We start from the raw sequence: 19,719 nt of genomic DNA on the forward strand, positions 1-19,719 counted from the left end.
TATGTCCGTACATGCCCAGTATTGTTTTCTGGCTTTTTGTTTGTTTGTTTTTCTCTCAAATTCTGCTGTGAGTGAACTAGGATCACTCAAGATAGAGCACTTAAGTGTCAAATTGTAAAACAGGTCCAGGATGCTAAGTTCTCCAAGTAGAAATATTGATATGTAGTAACATTATAATTTTTATTGTGTTTTTATTATTTTGGGCACTATTTGAACAGTTATACAGGTATTATCTCATTTTATCCTCACAACAAGACATAAAGATTTCTATTATAGTCCCAATTTTTCAATGAGGAGGAATAGAGGGTTTATGTAGTTTGCCTATATGATATGCATCATCTTTCAAGTGTCTTGAGCCTAATTGTTATTCGGGAGCACACGTTCTTTACCATTATGTGAAATCATCTTTCTGCTACCCTAAAGATGTTGTTTCATTATTCTGTACTGTCTTTCAGTACTTCTAGCTTTTACCTCTATAGCTGCTGAACAAATTTATGTCAGTCCTGCCCCTCAACCCCCATGTATGGATCCTTTGTTAGGTCCCAGAAAATTTTCTCTTCCCACATGCTGCTAATCATGAGCCAAGGAAATAGAAGGTAGGATACTTGAGTGTGAAGACTAAATACCTAAATATAACTGATTTTCAGTAAACTTGGGTAGCTCCATTGGTTGAGTGTCTGCCTTCTGCTCAGGTCATGATCCCAGGGTTGTGGGATCAAGTTCCACATCGGGCTTCTCGCTCAGCAGGGAGACTGCTTTTCTCTCTACCTGCTCTTTCTCTTTCTCTCTCTCTCTCTGTCTCTCTCTCTCATACTCTCTGAGAAACAAATAAATAAAATCTTAAAAAAAGATACTGATTTTCATTTTCCAATCTAGATTCCAAATGTGATTTCTTTCTTTTTGTTTGTTTATTTTACTTGGAAAGTTGAAGAATACATAGATCAAGATAGAAGGACCAATATAGCAAATGTGATGTGTGTGTGTGTGTATATATATATATATATATATATATATATATATATGAAATTCACCTGATCTTCCTGACATGGACGTTATTTCACTGGGGAAAAAAAAAAGTTTTGAAAGGGTTAGTGATTTTTAAATAAAATATTCTTTTGGGATTTTGTGCAGTAGTAATTGGATAACAACTAGAATATAATTTCAACATTCAAATGTGACCACTAAACTAAAAAATAATTTTCTCCAGATGCTGTGGTATACTGCTAGCCCATCAAACCCAGTGTGACATTGATCCTTTCCCACTGTTAGAGCATCAATGCTCAGCATTGCCCTTGCTTGCCGATTCTGTCTTAGATGGCTCCATATGCTGTTCTTGACTCCAAATTCCCTGGCAGTCATCACTGCTCTCTGACAGAGGGTTGGCTGAGACAGCCATCATCTCAGAGGGAGTAGCCAGCTACTTACTGAGCCTTGGGTGAAGCTGCCAGACACCTCGTCAGTCCTTAGCACTGACACAGAAGACATATCAAGAATCCACCCTGAATCAGAGTCTGGACAGCGCTCGTGTACACAAACTCATTGCTATCTCAGCTTAGATTTCTTCAGATATCAAAATGGGAAGACTTTCACTGTTTCGCACACATACAATGTTTTTGTAAAAGGAAAAGCTATATATGTATAAGCATAATTGCTTTTTCTTTTGCAGTTCTGCATCCCTACCCCAGAGCCTTCAGCTTGTTTTTTGCTGCACAGTTGGTTACTATATATATTGTGTATTTATGAAGAACAGGGTATGGGTAAATTTATTTAGACCAATGGATTTTTTTTAACTTGGAGTTATGTGATTAATTATAGCTATATGGTAATGAGAAATACTTTTGTCGTATTTGCTATTAACATTGAGCAGAGAGATATCAGGTGCTATACCAGCAGATCACCTGCGTTTCAAATATATTTCTCCCTATTCTCATTGAAGGAAAACTACCCACCTTCATCCTGGTGATCAGAATCAATTATTTCACTCTCCATCACCTTCTCATCTCTTAATAAGAGAAATCTAGAAATTAGGAGGTGGTTTGTCTTAATGTCAAGCTGAATGGGTCACTGACTGCATTCCCAGTGGAAATGATCCCTCTAGGGGAACCAGGATCTCCACATTCATAGTTCCTAAAACTATGTGTAAGAGAACCCAAATTCTCCATGTGGGTCAATGTTGGATTCGCTCATACTTTCACCCCTTACGTTTCAACTCATGTACTCTAAGGGGCTAACAGCTTTTGGATTTTACAGCATATGATACAAGCAATGGGTCCCATGTACATGTATACACTGCCTCCCTCCTTTGTGATAAAGAGAGTTACCTGTTATAATGTGATATTATATGGAATAATGTCCTGATGAGTCAAGCATTCCACATTCTCAGATAGTGCAGGACAAAGTGCCATAAACAGGAAAGGCATGGTCATAGCCAAACTATGCATCGATTCAGGTCAAGATGTGTCACTGCCGTGCCAGGATGGGAAGGGTCCAGTGTATCAACATCCTACCATATGGCTAATTTTTCTCTACAGTGGGTGATGCTATAGTGGGATCTTAGCATAGCAACTGGTAGTTGGTAGACTGGATTGTTATTATAGCAGCTGGTTCAACTTTGGTGAGTGTTGTTGGGCCCATGCGTAGTCAGTGTCCCTCCCACCATGACTACTCCATCCATACGCCCTGTGGTAGTACTATGATGGCTGGTAATGGCTAGGTGATGTCAGTTGGCCCTGCCATTTTGTATTCTTGGGTGTTTAGGTCAGATAATACTAGATGGCCTCTGCTTCGCATTGCCATACAGACAAAGCTCTTCATCCTTTGTACCCATTCTCATAGACCACATCTACATGCTTATTCCAGTGACTTCTTTGTTCCCATCTTCCGTGTTTGTTTTGTGTGTGTGTGTGTGTGTGTGTGTGTGTTTTCTCTTCCAGGATGCTGACCAGTTAGCCATTTCACTTGATATTACCTCCCTTTGCACACTAGAAGTGGTAATCCGGGTTACCACTTGAGGATCTGCCTTTGGGACAATGTCCCTTCGTTGCCACAGCCATGGCGAAGTACGGTTCTACTGCAGCAGCAGTCCGCGTTCAGCATGCGCTTACATACCTAGTTATTACGTCTTTGAGACAACTCCGCTCGTCTTCTGCCCTGTCAACTGATCTCAAGGGTGGCACCAGGCGGTCTAGCTTTGAACTGACGGTGAGGCTTCTGTGGAGCCCAGGGCCAGATCTGACAAGGTGTTGAGTCAGCTACTTGTGGATCCAGACAGCCTCGCAGCAGCTCCCAGGCACTGCTAGTCCTGAGCCTCACTGGAGTCTCCCCCGTTATCAGTGATGTCCCATTTGTTTGCAGCAGGCAGAAGTGAACCTAAGTCCTCCTAGAGAGTCTCATCACCCTCCCAGGAAACAGGCACTACCCTGGTATAGGAATGAGCCCCTACACTTCTTTTATGTTATGGTGGATGTCGTCAAACGGACGGACTCTGCTTGCTGTGCTAAAGTAGTCTCACTAGGTAGTTGGGCTGTGCCCCAGGATAGAATATAACATGAGTTCAAAGGCACATATGTAACACTCAAGGAAGAGACCAGTGCATGATTCGAGGTCACTGAGAATAGAAAACATGTACATGAGGCTCAGCAGTGCAGGCATTTACTTAGGGGAGAGAGAGAATGCACATGATCTAGCTGCTTGCAATGTGTCAGTCTCTTGCGGCTCTCAGATCTGTCTTGCAGCTCAAGTTCAAGCAGGATGGCTGCATGGAGCCTACATCACGCAGCAGGAGAAGGAGCAAATCCTTGCTCCTTGGGGTGTGAAATACAGAAAGCTGGAGGCGTGCCTGGGGCTCACTGACGCAGGCAGAGCTAGGCAGTTCCAAGAAAAGTTTACATGTGCCCTATGCAGATGGAACAGGGACATGCTGGCGGTGCTCTGAGCACTTTGCATGCATTGTCATTTGCAAGCTTGCCGGCAAGCCCCGCAATGAACACAAGGTTCTTCCTGGGAACACAGGGGCAACATTAGGCTCTTGGATCTTGCTCAGACAAATGCTATGTCTGAGGAATAAAGGAATCAGTTCAGGCAGAGAAAGACATTAAAATATGCTGTAATTGTAGCAAACATCTCCTCTAATCAGCAGGAAACTCTGGTGCTGGACACCTCCTGAGTGTCCTTCTGAATTATTTTGAATAGAATGTAGAGGAGTGTTGACTTGAATGTTCATGTCTTGACTTGAATGTTCATGTCCCTCCGAAGTTCATGTTGTAATCCTCACCCCCAGTGGTATCAAGAGATGAAGCTTTTGGGAGATAATTAGGTTACATGAGGGTAAAGCCCTAGTGGTGAGATTAGTACCCTTTACATGAAGAGAAATAGATTGGAGTTTGATGATCAGTCATGTGAGGATACAGGGGAAGGAAGCCGGCTGCAAGCCAGGAAGCATGCCCTCACCAAATAGTGGATCTACTTCTACTTTGATCTTGGCCTTTCCAGTTTCCAAAACTATGTGAACTAAATGTTTGTTGCTTAAGCCACTCAGTTTACCTATATTATAGGAGCCTGAACCTCCTGAGAAAGGAAGGCAGTTATATTCTTGCCATGCCCAGTCATTAGATGTTGGCTTCACCCAAATACAAGACATAACCCCAGGCAAAACAGTCTCTTGACTGGTAGCAATTCCCAGAGGAACTTACCTGAGTGTGTCCGCAACCAACACTCCTGGATGCTAGAGAAATGAATACTTTAGTCATGAAGAGGCAATCTGATGGTACATCATAGCAACTACTTCTCTGAAATGAGTATTTTATGCACTTTTAGATAACTTTAGATCCTGTTTGGATAATTTTTGAGTAGAAATGAGTCTAATATGGGATCTTACAGCAGCTTCTTTCCATGTAGATTAGATTTTTGTTGTCAAGACAAAGGAAAATAATTTATTTCCATTCAGTAAAGAACATTTAAAAAATATTCTTTTCCAAAGTAATATATATTCTTTAAAATGGTCTTTACAGTCAACCTACTGTCTAACTATATACTTCATTATTTTTAAAAGCATAGGTCACTCCCATAGTCAATCGATTTCACTAGGTTTTCACTGGCAATACCACAAAGTACACACTCTTTGGTGTGACATTCAAGGCACTTCATACTGTATCTCCAGAGTTGACTTCTCCAGCTTCGCCTGTCCATAGCATTTTCTGTTTTCTTACCTGAATTTGCACACACAACCCAGTTTTAAGTCAAATTGAGACCATCAGATTCCCATAATTTGTTTGCACCTTGCCTCCATTCTACCCACCACCTGTGTTGGTTCTGACTTCCTTTTTCTGACCCCATTGTCCTAGTCATTGATTTCTAAAATTCTTCAAGAACCAGATCATATTAAATCAAACCTTTCAATGGTGTATTTCCTGGAAATCTTTGCTAGAATTTTTTGTGAAACATGACATTTTTTAAAAAATTAATCCATTCAGAAAAATAAGATGATATTATCTAGGAAAATACAGGAACTATGAATTCAGTTATAACAAACCAAGCAGCATATATGCCCACACTGACCTGAAAGTCTTTCATTGGGGGAAAAAAAAGAAGCTAGTACATTCACTGTTTCAATGCAACTTTCCATTTCATTTACACATATTGTTTTAAAAATTCTATTTGAGACTCAGTTTGTAGAGATATCTATCATTAGGTGTTTGAAGTCAGCCCTTTGGATTTTAACTGCTGTACCATGAATAAGTAAATTTCCATTCATTTATTTGTGTGTTCATTCTTCGCACAGGCGGTGAGTGTCTATCTTTTCTTTTACTCAGCAGTTTGCAAGATGAAGTGAAAATAAACACTTACAGTATTTTAGCTAACAGCCGTTTTCTCACATACCTCTGACCAAAATTTCCAGTGTAGTTAGCATCATAGTAAAACTCACTGTGCTCATGGATACACAAGTATTTCAAAATACTTATACTATCACTTGAGCTTGTTTATATTTTCATATAAAGTGGCTCCATAGTTTTATTTTTCCTCTTTAGATCTCACATGCACAGAACAAGTTCATGCTTAATCCTTGGTTTTAATCTTTAATCCATCCATGCCGTCTACTATTAAGTTATGTAACAATAACATTATCTCAGGACATGATTGCTCCACCAAATAACATTTGTCTTCTATGGCCAGAGTTAACCATCATCCTTGAATATTGTTTGTCATTTTCTTGCTTTCCTTTTTAACATGATTTACGTCCACTTATGTATATTTTTTAAAGAATGATTTTATTTATTTATTTATTCATTTATTCATTTATTTATTAAATTTATTTATTTTCTGCATAACAGTATCATTATTTTTTCACCACACCCAGTGCTCCATGCAATCCATGCCCTCTATAATACCCACCACCTGGTACCCCGACCTCCCACCCACCCCCGGCCATTTCAAACCCCTCAGATTGTTTTTCAGAGTCCATAGTCTCTCATGATTCACCTCCCCTTCCAATTTACCCCAATCCGCTTCTCTCTAACTCCCCATGACCTCCATACTTTTTGTTATGCTACACAAATAAGTGAAACCATATGATAATTGACTCTCTCTGCTTGACTTATTTCACTCAGCATAAAGAATGATTTTATATTGTTAAACTGTTACAACTTGACTATGGGTTGCATAATATTATATTGTTGCATGATAATAAGTTCATTTACTTTGATTGTTATTGAATAATTGTTTTGGAAATATGACATGCCTTTGTATCTAAGGTTGGTAGGTATTTGTGCTCTTTCTTATTCTTTTGCTAATTGATAAAACATAGCACTCGAACTAATAACAATTATTGTACATATTGTTTTCTGGGTAAAACATAAGATATTTTTCTTGGATATATATATTTAGGGCAGAAGTTCTGTATCATAAAAGACATAAATGTTCGACTATAAGGAAAATGGTCATCTTTGCCAGTTAAAGATGCTGTAACAAAGTACTATAGCCTGTGTGGCTTTTAAACAACAGAAATTTATTTTCCGCAGCTCTGGAGGCTGAAAGTCCAAGATCAGAGATGTAAGACAGTCAGGTTCAGGCTCTTTTCAAGGTTGCAGACTGCTGACTTATCATTGTATCCTTATATGACAGAAAGGGGGCAACCTAGCACTCTGATTTTTCCCGATAAGGACACTAGTCCCATTCATGAGGGCTCTACTCTCATGACCTAATTATCTCCCACAGGTCCTATCTCCTAATATCATTGTATGGACATTAGATTTCAATGTATACATTTGGGATGACTCAAATACTCCATAATAATGTCTAACAATAGTTCAAAGGGATTGTAAATAACAATAGTTCAAAGGGATTGTACTCCTTATAGCAATGTATTAAAAATCCTGAGACTCTAATATTTCCAATGTCTATATTGCCAGAATATTAATTATTTTTGCCAATAAATTTGGTTTAAAATGTCATTTAATTTCGGTCTTGGTTTGCATTTCCATGGTTACTGTTAAAGCCAAAAGTTTTTTCAAACATGTATTGTCCATATAGGCTCTTATTTTATTAAATTCTTGTTTATGATTCTTGGCTGTTTTTCTTTTGGGCTGTTTTGTGATATTAATTTGTTGGGGTTCTTTATATATTCTTGCTATAAGTTATGTGTCAATTTTATATGGTACAAATATCTTCTTCCTCTGTCTGATGTATTTTCACTTATTTTACTGTGACCTTTTAAAAAAAATGATTTTCATATCAGGGAGATCATATGATAGTTGTCTTTCTCTGCTTGACTTATTTCACTAAGCATGATACACTCTAGTTCCATCCATGTTGTCGCAAATGGCAAGATTTCATTTCTTTTGATGGCTGCATAGTATTCCATTGTGTATATATACCACCTCTTCTTGATCCATTCATCTGTTGATGGACATCTAGGTTCTTTCCATAGTTTGGCTATTGTGGACATTGCTGCTATAAACATTCGGGTGCACGTGCCCCTTTGGATCACTACGTTTGTATCTTTAGGGTAAATACCCAATAGTGCAATTGCTGGGTCATAGGGCAGTTCTATTTTCAACATTTTGAGGAACCTCCATGCTGTTTTCCAGAGTGGCTGCATCAGCTTGCATTCCCACCAACAGTGGAGGAGGGTTCCCCTTTCTCCGCATCATGGGGGTTTAAGTGGGTAGGAGAAGAATAAATGAAACAAGATGGGATTGGGAGGGAGACAAACCATAAGTGACTCTTAATCTCACAAAACAAACTGAGGGTTGCTGGGGGGAGGGAGTTTGGGAGAAGGGGGTGGGATTATGGACATTGGGGAGGGTATGTGCTTTGGTGAGTGCTGTGAAGTGTGTAAACCTGGTGATTCACAGACCTGTACCCCTGGGGATAAAAATATATGTTTATAAAAAATAAAAAATTAATAAAAAAATGATTTTATTTATTTATTTATTTGACAGAGAGGGACAGTGAGAGAGAGAGAGAGAGAGAGAGAGAACTCCTGAGCACAAGCAGGGGACCAGCAGAGGAAGAGGGAGAAACAGGCTCTCCACTGAACAGGAGCCCGATGTGGGGCTCGGTGTCCCAGGACCCTGGGAGCATGACCTGGGCCAAAGGCAGACGCTTAACAACTGAGCCACCCAGGTGCCCCTTCTGGGACTTTTGATGATCAAAGTTTCTTAAATTTAGTTGTTAAATTCATAATTATTTTCTTTTAGAGTCAGTGTTTTCTGTATCTTACATAAGAAATTGTTTTCTCCTCCAAGAACTAGAGACATTTAGCTGTATTTTCTACTAATGTTTATAGTTCTGTTTTAGACAATTCATTTGATGTTTATTTTACATGTATTCTGGAACCTGATTTCACTTCATCCTCTACTTTATGGAGAACCATTTCTGCAACTTCATCTATTCAAGTTTTTTTCTTTTTAGCCACTGACCAATCCTATCACCCCTGTCATCTAGCAGAGTTCCAACCATATATGGTTCTAGTTTTGTTCACCATTATCCTCTTATTTGGTCATTTGGTTGAGTCCTTCATAGTCATGCATCTTTTAGGTTAAATGTTCTGGTATCTGGCAGGCCATGTCTTCTCTCATTGGCCTCATTCTTTCAGGAGATTTGTGGCTGTTCTTGACAATTTCCTTTCCTTCTCCCATCACACACACAAAATACAAATCATTTTATCAGTTTCCATAACTTTCTATTGACATTTTGATTGTAATTCTTTGAATCTGTCCTTTAATTTGGGGCAAATGACACACCATGATATAGTTTTCTTGCTTATCATCATATAATTAATCTCCTTTTATATGTTTGCTTTATACCTCATCAAAAAACTAACTTTTATTTCCTATGGAGATTTTTGAATTTTTTTTATATATTTATATTTGGGTATTCTTTCATATTAATATAAAGTGACTTCTCTTTACCTGATCTTTTAGTGAAATCTAAAAATAAAATAAGTGTTTAATAAGATAAGAGGAAAGAAAAATCATTTTTTTGAGTAATGTAGAGAAAATATATATCTGCCTCTTAAAGAAAGATTTTAATGCCATCAGAATCATATTTTAATAGATAAACATAGCATAACATAGATAAACATAGCACTCAAACTAAATGTTTGCTATCAATTCAAAATAGTGGCTTTACTAAATTATTTCCTAATTCAAATGAGGCATTTATTAGTTTAAAATATCTTGAAGCTAGTTTAGATTTTCTATTATTTCAAATAAATATATTTTAGTCAATGCTTGTCTCCTGAGTGCTTGTGTACAAACACACACACATACAATCTGTTTAAAATCTCTATCAGACTCCTTCTAAGTATCTCAAATATATCAGATGCAAATCTGATGTCATCATTTCACCATCATTTCCTTACAATGCACATACAAATTTCCTCTCTTACAATATTCTTCTTGATTTTTTTTTGCTAATGGAACAATTTTTCTTTTTTACCAAAACACCAAATTCTCAAATGTAATATTTATTATTAACTTGTTCCCTTTTTTAGCCCAGTAGATCACTAATTTCTGCTGTGTCTGTCCTTAAATATCTTTTCTTCTTTACACTTACTACCCAAGTTTCAATTCAAGTCTGCATTATCTTTTGTCTAAACTCGCACAATAGTTTTCACTGGTTTCTTAAGTCCCACTCTTGTTTATTTCCAATTCAGCTTTTTTCATGGTTTCCATTGTCCCTAACAGCATGGGTGTTATATGCACATTCCATGAATCTTGATTTGTAAAGTATGTACAAAATGGAGATACTTAGGTGTGGATTTAAATTTTGGAAACGGTTCAGTAGCATTGACAGGTAAAGAGGAGTTAATTTTATTTTAGGTAAAAAGGAAAACATAATTAATTACAGTATGATTCTGATTTCTCTGTATTACTTACAAATGTCAGTAGTATAAATCCACCCTGTTCTCTGTGTCATAATTAACTGAACTATGTAATGATTGAAAAAAAAACTAGTGTTTGTTAATAGTATAAATTCAGTGACCACAGGCTTGGCTTCTCTTTTGGTGAGAAGGCAGCTGGGAGAGCTGCTGACCATTAAAATGGCTTTATTATAAACACACTGAAATTTCAAACTTACAACTTTCAAACTTATTTAATATCCAACAGGACTAGGTTTGAATTCCAGTTCAATCACTTGCTGGCTCAACAATGTTTGGCAAATGGTGAAATATCTATGGGCCTTCACTTTCCAAATATCCAAGCAAAGATGGCAGTGAATTGGTTACGGTGTCACAGAAGACTAATTTAAGGTAACTTAGGAGAAGAAGCTGGTACAAAGCCTTCTTCCAATTACTTAAACTTAAGGCTCTTAGAGACCTAGTGTATAAATTTGAAATACAACTTGAGAATCTAATAATAAAATTCTGTTTTTATAATCTTTTTAAAACAGATTTTATTTATTTATTTGGGGGAGAGAGAGCGAGAGAGAGAGAGTATGAGTGGGGAAGAGGCAAAGGGAGAGGGAGAAGCAGACTCCCCACTGAGCAGGGAGCCCAACACAGGACTCATGCCAGGAGTGTGGGATCATGAGCTGAGCTGAAGGCAGATGCTTAAACAACTGAGCCGCCCAGGTGCCTCATCACAATCTTTTTAATAAACCATTATCACATGTCAATCTCTTCAACATAGGAGGCAAGTATCTACCAATATGCATTCACTGACGACATTATTTCTAAGAGTTATTAAGACACTTCCTAAAAATCGCACCACTCACAAAAGCTTTCATCTAAACTTTGGTCTTTAGTTCTTTCTTTGCATCACCAATGCCAACATGCACTGGCCAGTGCAGAACTGGGCTTTCTCCTGCCGCAGCCATTGTAAACATCTTATTTTACAGTTGTTGACTAATCTAATTGCCAGTAAGTTCTGTTAATTTAGAACAGAATCTGCTTCACAGTAATTTCTAACACATAATCTCTAGTTTGATTCTCCAGAGCCACACTATTTGCTCACACTGAATGATATTTCAAGAACTATCATTTTCCTCGTATCTTCTATTTTCCAGCTATTACCCACTTTTGGAGAAATCCTTATTTGAATTAACATCTGTGGAGGATTACAGGGCAAAATATTCTAGATCCTGCTATCAGATGTGCTGCCAAGAACTGCAGTGAGGTCAGACAGTGCTCTTCTTGGACATGTCACCATTATGAACATTCATATCATGTGTGATCGGCTATTTTAGTATGATATACCGTTATAAAAGAATAGGTTGGAAGCTTATGGTCATAAAAATAGCCACAAAGTAAGTTTAAACTAGAAGGTAATTTTGAAAATACTATGCCTTTTAGCAGATGGAATCATCACGCCCAAAAATGTGTTAAAAGAAAGTTGGATAAAAGCAGATATTTCTGTTATCAGTTTCCCTGTAAAGAAGCTAAGGATGACTTTATTTTTTTTTTTTTTTTTTTTAAAGATTTTATTTATTTATTTGACAGAGAGAAATCACAAGTAGATGGAGAGGCAGGCAGAGAGAGAGAGAGGGAAGCAGGCTCCCTGCTGAGCAGAGAGCCCGATGCGGGCCTCGATCCCAGGACCCTGAGATCATGACCTGAGCCGAAGGCAGCGGCTTAACCCACTGAGCCACCCAGGCGCCCCTAAGGATGACTTTAAATGGGTTCTTCTACTTTTAGTTCCTAACATATGAGCTTTTGCTTTATATCTTGCATCATGACAGCTTAAAGTCTGTTACAGAGCATGCTGGTGATGAAACACAGATGATATTGATTATAAAAATTTACCTCCTGGATTAGGACTTCAATAGAGGAGAGTTCATTTTAAGTGGCTCTCATAAAACTTCATAAACTGTGTGTTCCTGTGATGCCTTATTGAAAATAAAATGCATCTGAGAATAATAATGGCACATAGCTTCATAGTTTAACTCAGCAAACCTACTCAGTATTGGTGTCATTATTTTTATCATTTAAACCAATTGGTGTGTCTACTGCAATAACTTTTTCCCAGATGGTGGTTATATAATATAGTTAGGTCTGTGATCTTTGTGATATTTAGCTGCTAAGAAACTTTATATGTGCATTTGTGAATGTGTATATTTTTACACACCCATATAATTCATATAAGAGTAATAATCAGTAGATCCTCATCTATCCTGCTCTGGTCTTCATAATTAGGAAATTAACTGTTGCTAATAGAATACCTTAAACATAGATAATAAGGCTGTAAATTTTATTAATTTTTAAAATTCTACTAAGGGCAGAACTTAACACCACTCTGTTATGAAATAGCTTATCAAAGCCTTTCAAATGCAAGTTCTTTTTTTTTTTTAATTTTTATCCCCCGGGGTACAGGTCTGTGAATCACCAGGATTACACATTTCACAGCACTCACCATAGCACATACCCTCCCCAATGTCCATAACCCCACCCCCCTTCTCCCAACCCCCCTCCCCCCAGCAACCTTCAGTTTGTTTTGTGAGATTAAGAGTCACTTATGGTTTGTCTCCCTCCCAATCCCATCTTGCAAGTTCTTATCAGGAATAGATGGAGCCTATAGAAGACTAGAATGCTATCTTCCCTAGAAGGGAGTAAACACTATTGCTGAGTCTTTGCTCCAGATATACAAAATCTGACAGGAAGAAGCAGTTTCTTAAGAAGGAAATTATCATCTTGGGTTAAATAGAAGAGATAAATGTAATTAAGAATTTTTTCATTTACCAAAATTAAAGTAGCCCATCAAAAGTCAATACTCTTCTTTACCAGTTTAATACCTAACCTAGAAATTTTACTTTAGAATTCTTTCAGTTGTTAAATACTCTTGTTCCCAAATTCACTTTGAATCAACTCCACCATCTTGCTGGTTCCTTCACTACTGAGTTAAAAAAAAGGGCATAGGGCACCTGGCATAGGGCACAGTAGGTTAGGTGTCTGACTCTTGATTTTGGCTCACGTCATGATCTCGGGGTCTTGAGATCAAGTGTTCCGTGGGCTTTGTGCTCAGCACAGTCCGCTGGAGATTCTACCTCTCTCTATTTGTCCCTCTCTCCCTCTCTAAAATAAATAAGTAAATCTTAAAAAAAAAAAAAGGACATTCTCATTTAAGAACTGTCCTATTTGGTTAACTCTGAGCACTCTAAATCATAGTAAAAATAACAAGAATACCTTAAGGAGTTTGATTTCTCTTAAAGCCAAAGGTGTTTATCAGATATCAAAAATTTTATTGTATTTATTGTATTTTAAGAGAAATATCAGTGCCAAGGGAATTTCTCCAAAACCCTGAGCCAAGGCACAGGCTTAAGTAACCAACCTCTTATTTTTCCCAACATTTTTTTCTGTCCCTCAACAAAAGTAAATTACAATATCAAAGCTTTATAAAATGTTTAACCTGTTTTTTTTTTCTCAAGAATATAAGCTTTTAATTTTTATTTTTATTTATTTTTTTATTTTTTTAAAGATTGTATTGATTCATTTGACAGAGATCACAAGTAGGCAGAGAGGCAGGCAGAGAGAGAGAGACAGAGGAGGAAGCAGGCTCCCGGCTGAGCAAAGCGCCCAATGTGGGGCTCAATCCCAGGACCCCGGGATCATGACCCAAGCTGAAGGCACAGGGCCATGATCTGAGCCACCAAGGTGCCCCATAGCCTGTTTTTAATCTCTTCTAAAACTGATTTTCAAAATAGATCTCCCAAATTTCCATTTTCTAATGTTATATAAAATATGGTTGGCATTATACTATAACTTGCAGGCATCTTACATAGGATGAGTTATATCTGTAGGCTTCTGGCATTTCTTCTACTGGTGGAGATCGTGATCACTATTAATCCAATGTGTTTGTTTTAGCCAGCCTATTTCCATGTCTCATTGCTTTCCTTTCTCTTAAACCTGTAATACTCAAGTTTATTTCAGAAATAAATGGAGCTATGTCAGTACTAAACAGAGAAAAAAATGTCAACTATTAGGTCTGAATACATCTCTCAGCAACTGATAAAACTAGAGAAAAGAAGTCAGTTGTCTTAGAGGATCTGAATAGTGCTATCATACCCAATACTTCAGATAACTTTACCCCACAACTGCAGAATACACATTTTTTTTTTTCAAATTCACATGATATATTCCCCATGATAGACCATAAACTAGCTCATGAAACAAAAAAGTTTCAGCATAATCAAAATAACGTTAATCATACAAAATATGACCGCAGACCTGCAGGGGATTGAATTAGAACCACAACAGCATCTCTTCATTAGAAACCAGTTAAATAGATAGATGATAGATAGACAGGGATATAGACCAATAATAATACTTTTTTTTAATCAGGGAAAATCTCAGCTATCTAGAAATAACAATACACTTCTAAATAAACCATAAATCAAAGAACAATCTCAAAAAAATAGAAAATAGTTTGAACTAAACGTTAATAAAAATACAACAGAAAATTTGTGGGGTGTATCTAAAAGCAAGGGCAAAAGTGAGGCAAATACTATTGACTCACTTTCAATGAGGCTCCCTGATTTCTGATCTCTGAAATTTTGGCTGCTCAAGTTGTGGTTGGCCTGGAAGCTTGCTGATGGCCTCAGGATGTTTTTGTTTTTGTCTTTGTTTTTTATTTAAATATAATGCTAATTTTTCTAGTACTCAGAAGTCATTTGTTTGCTAGCAGGTACTCTGTTACATCCAGAAGCAGAAGTCTGGAACATTCATGTTTAGCATCTAAAATTAGTAGACCCAAGTAAAGCATTAGCATTTGTGGGGGGAAAACAAAACAAAACAAAACATTAGTTGAACTAACTAGAATCTTATTTCCTTATCCCAAATTTTAGTACAAATCAGAAATATCTCAAGCATCTAAAAATGCTAGTTCTCTTGATCTTAATGACTCTGCCTTTGGACTGTGTCATTTTATTTTCCTGGAAGATAAATAATTTTTTATAACACTGCGCAGGATAGTATAATCATTGAATTTTACCTTAACTTTTCAGATGTAAGTTGGTTTCTTTAACATACATTATTTACCAACACAAACTACAGAAAATTACTGAATTTAAATTTAATACAGTATTTTGTAATTATATCAGAGTTTGTAGAGAGTTTCTTGCAAGTTATTAAATTTACTTTACAAATGTTTCAATTTGATTTAATAACAATGAATGGTTTCCCAATGTTGTTTCTGCGATTAACTATAAATACCACTTAGGAAGATGGATTGAAAAGTAAGTGATGGGGTGCCTGGGTGGCTCAGTGGGTTAAGCCGCTGCCTTTGGCTCAGGTCATGATCTCAGGGTCCTGGGGTCGAGTCCCGCATCGGGCTCTCTGCTCAGCAGAGAGCCTGCTTCCCTCTCTCTCTCTCTCTGGCTGCCTCTCCGACTACTTGTGATTACTCTCTGTCAAATAAATAAATAAAATCTTTAAAAAAAAAAAAAAGAAAAGTAAGTGAAATTCAACTTCCAGATAAACCAATATGGATAACAAATTTATAAAAATATCCAATAAAATACCAGTTCCTTAACGTTAAGTCTATCTTCAAATACAATAGATGCTTGTTAAAATACTAAACTGGATTATCATAATAATTTCTCTATTTTAAACAGCTTTAATTATAATTTTAAATAATTTCTTGGCCAATTATGCACCAGTTGTTTGTATAGTTAAAATACTGTGAAAATGCTTTGAGTTTTGCTGTTAATATAGTTAAAATTTTAATAAACCAAAGCTTCAGGGATTACATAGAAAAAGTTATTACAGGAAACTCAGTATTTTCTCTAATTCACCAGTTATTATTCCATAAATAATACATTGAGTTCTTGTACTTTTTAAAAATATTTTATTTTTTATTTAGATGAACAAGTGAGAGAGAGTGAGAGAGAGAGCATGAGCTGTGGGAGAAGGGAGAAGGATAAGCAAACTCCTCCCTGACCAAGGAGCTCAGGGAGGTTACAACCCACTGAGCCATCTAGGCGCCCCACACATTGAGCTCTTAAATTTGGTTCTATCCTATCACTTGGTCAATGCTTGATTAACTTTTTTTGGAAACTTTAAACCTGCATTAATTGCTTAACAAGGTAAGGGCAAATTTTCTTAACTTTCATTCCAGATTATTTCTTTTGTTTCTTTCAGGTAATACCACCATTTGAAAACTAATTTTTCATCCAACAGATATCATAATTTTCCTTAATTTTTTAAAAAATTTCTTGTTTATAGCCACATAATTCAGTTTACATTTTTCTTACTGTCCAAGTTTTCTTACGGAAATCCTAGAACAACACATACTTTTCTTTGTAGGTATTTGGAAAACAGTTAACACTCCGTATAAATGCTTAGAATTCTTATTTTTAAAAATCTGGAAAGATAATTATTAGCAATAAAAAATTAGAACAAAACCCCTAGGGATAAAAATATATGTTTATAAAAAATAAAAAATTAATAAAAAAAATAAAAAAAAATTAAAAAATTAGAACAAAGATTTTTCTTTCCCTATTCAAGGAAGCTATGAAACTAATGGTTGCTGAGTATATTCCAGGGAAAGAATAAAGTAATTTTGTTGGAAAAGAAATATGACTTTGCATTTGCTCTACCACTTTGGTAGATATGATTCTGCCTTTATTATTTACCCCACCTCGAAAGATCATACTTAATTTGTTTTTTTTGAGTATCATTATCACATATTATCAATTTAATTAACATTGAGTCTTTTTAAGGGAAGCTTCCACTCAACAATGGCTAAAATAATTCAAATTTAGTATCCTTGCTTTTAGCAATATTTAACTTAAATAAAAAACATAAAGCCAAAAAGTATTCAGTTTATATCAGAAATGATTTATATATCCAGCATTTTTGCTATATCAAAACATAAATGCTTTTCTTTATAGGTTTAATTCGAACACTAGTTAGTGGTTAAAATAGAATAAACATTAGTTTCTAATTTAATATATATCTATTTCTACTTATATTTGGTTAATTGCACAATTTAGTGATTCTTAAGTATTAGGAAAATAGAAACTGCATTATATTGGTCATTAGATTGGCATTTGGAAGAGTTATTTAAATAAAGGTGGGGCACCTGGGTGGCTCAGTGGGTTAAAGCCTCTGCCTTCGGCTCGGGTCATGATTCCAGATTCTGGGATCCAGCCCGGCATTAGGCTCTCTGCTCAGCGGGGAGCCTGCTCCCCTTTCCCTCTGCCTGCCTCTCTGCCTACTTGTGATCTCTCTGTCTGCCAAATAAATAAATAAAATATTTTAAAAAATAAATAAAGGGAATATGTCACATAACTAACATATGTGAATCTCTGAAAGAGAAAATATATTTTGTCACTTAAAAATTTTAATAGTACAACAATATCACTGCCTGTAGAACTATGCAGATAATGCAATAGATTGTTATAAAGTAACAGAGACCCAGGAGGAAATCATGGTTTTGAGCCCCTTATAACTACCTCTGATAACAGTTCAGTGTGCACTAGGATTACGTATTTTGCAGTAAGTAAACACTGGAAGCACAGAGGGTCAAGATTATGAATTTGGAAAATTTTAGTGCTGTTGTCTGTGAAAGATCTTTTCATATTAGGATACTTTTTAAGCATCTGCAAACATCATTGTGAATTACATAGAAATATGTAATTTACCAAATGCTTTCTGAGTAAAGAAGAGGTTGTTCTAGGAATTTAATTGACAACTTGAGATACAAGATGAACTATTATAGAATAAGCAGCAATGTCTAGGAATGAACAAAATATAGTGACAAAAAATGTGTAAGACTAGGGTACCTGGGTGGGTCAGTTGGTTAAGCAGCTGCCTTCAGCTCAGGTCCTGAACCCAGGGTACTGGGATGGAGTTCCCTGCTCTGCAGGGACCCTGCTTTTCCCTCTTCCTCTTGCCTGCTTCTCCCTCTGCTTGTGCTCTCTCAGTCAAATAAATAAATAAAATCTTTTTAAAAAAATGTGTAAGACTATTTTAAGTTTCTTTGGTATTACTGTTAAGAAGTTTAACAAGGAAAAGGATCTGATCTAGAAACTTGAGAAAATTGATCTTTATTTGTTAAGCATAAAAATGAATAATAATGTAAAATTTTAAATTCTTTCAACAGAATTTTATGAACATTGGTCTATGGGGTCAGAAGATTCATGTTTTAGGAGCTAATCGAATAGTCTTTAAAACATTAAATATACTTTTTGATAATATGAACTCATCTAGTATTCTCATAAATGTAATATTTTGGCTATGTTTAGATCTCATGAATCTGGGGATTGCACATGTGAAATAATTTGTATTACTGCAGAGGTGAAGCTCATAGTTAATTCTCCTCAGTTCATTCATTCACAAATATTTGTTCAACACCTACCCTATGCCAAAGTATTTTTCTAAGTGCTGCAAATAAGCTGAGAACTCCTTGCCCTTGAGGAGCTTACAATAGAGATTGAGGGCTGGAAATGAATGAGATAATTTCAGATGTTAACAAATGTTATGGAGTAAACAAAAACAGCTGAGAGAATACAGACGGGCTGCAGGAGGGGTAGTACCAATCTAGTGAATTGCTCAAAGGTTAAGTATTTCTCAGGAGGTGACATTGGAACTGAGAGCAGAATGAAGAGAAGTGAACCAGGGAAGATCTACGGGAAGATCATCCTTGATAAGGCTGAGCAAGTGAGCTGGAAATGAGCTAAACATGTCTGAGACATTAAAACATGCCCAAATGTTAAATAGGTTTAGTCAGTACAATCTAAAAAATGACCTCGATCCACCATCAGAAGAATAATTGTGGTGATAACATGTGCTTACATTCCCTGTGAACAGTAAAGTAGGCTTTGCTATAGATACAATCTTTCTTCTATATATCCTTTAAAGTACAACAAAATAATTTGGAAACAGCTGTTACTCTCCATTTTAATAATCCTTTTTCAATATAACAGGTAACAAAGTGACAAAACATCTATTGAGAATCCATAATGTGTGCCTCTGTTCCGATGACTGTCTCCAGAAGTAATTATACATAACAGCTTTCACCCAAGTCAGTCAGTTATTAATTTTAAGTACCCATGGGAAGGTTGTAGCATTCGATAGGAGCTGTGAGGAATGCCAAATACAAATACATTTTATATGTTAAGGGGGGGGACAAAAATGAAGTACGTTTTATGCCACCATGATGCTGAAGTAATTTCTCTCGAATTTTCTTATTTTTGAGATGGAACATGTGAAGGATAAGTTGGGTGGCAGTTGGAAATGTGAGTCTGTCTGAAGTTTTTTCACTGATATTTTTTATGATAGCT

The sequence above is a fragment of the Mustela putorius genome, unplaced genomic scaffold (genome assembly GCF_011764305.1).
Source record: "Mustela putorius furo isolate JIRA1106 unplaced genomic scaffold, ASM1176430v1.1 tig00003834_pilon_pilon_pilon, whole genome shotgun sequence".
In the NCBI taxonomy this organism is placed as follows: Eukaryota; Metazoa; Chordata; class Mammalia; order Carnivora; family Mustelidae; genus Mustela; species Mustela putorius.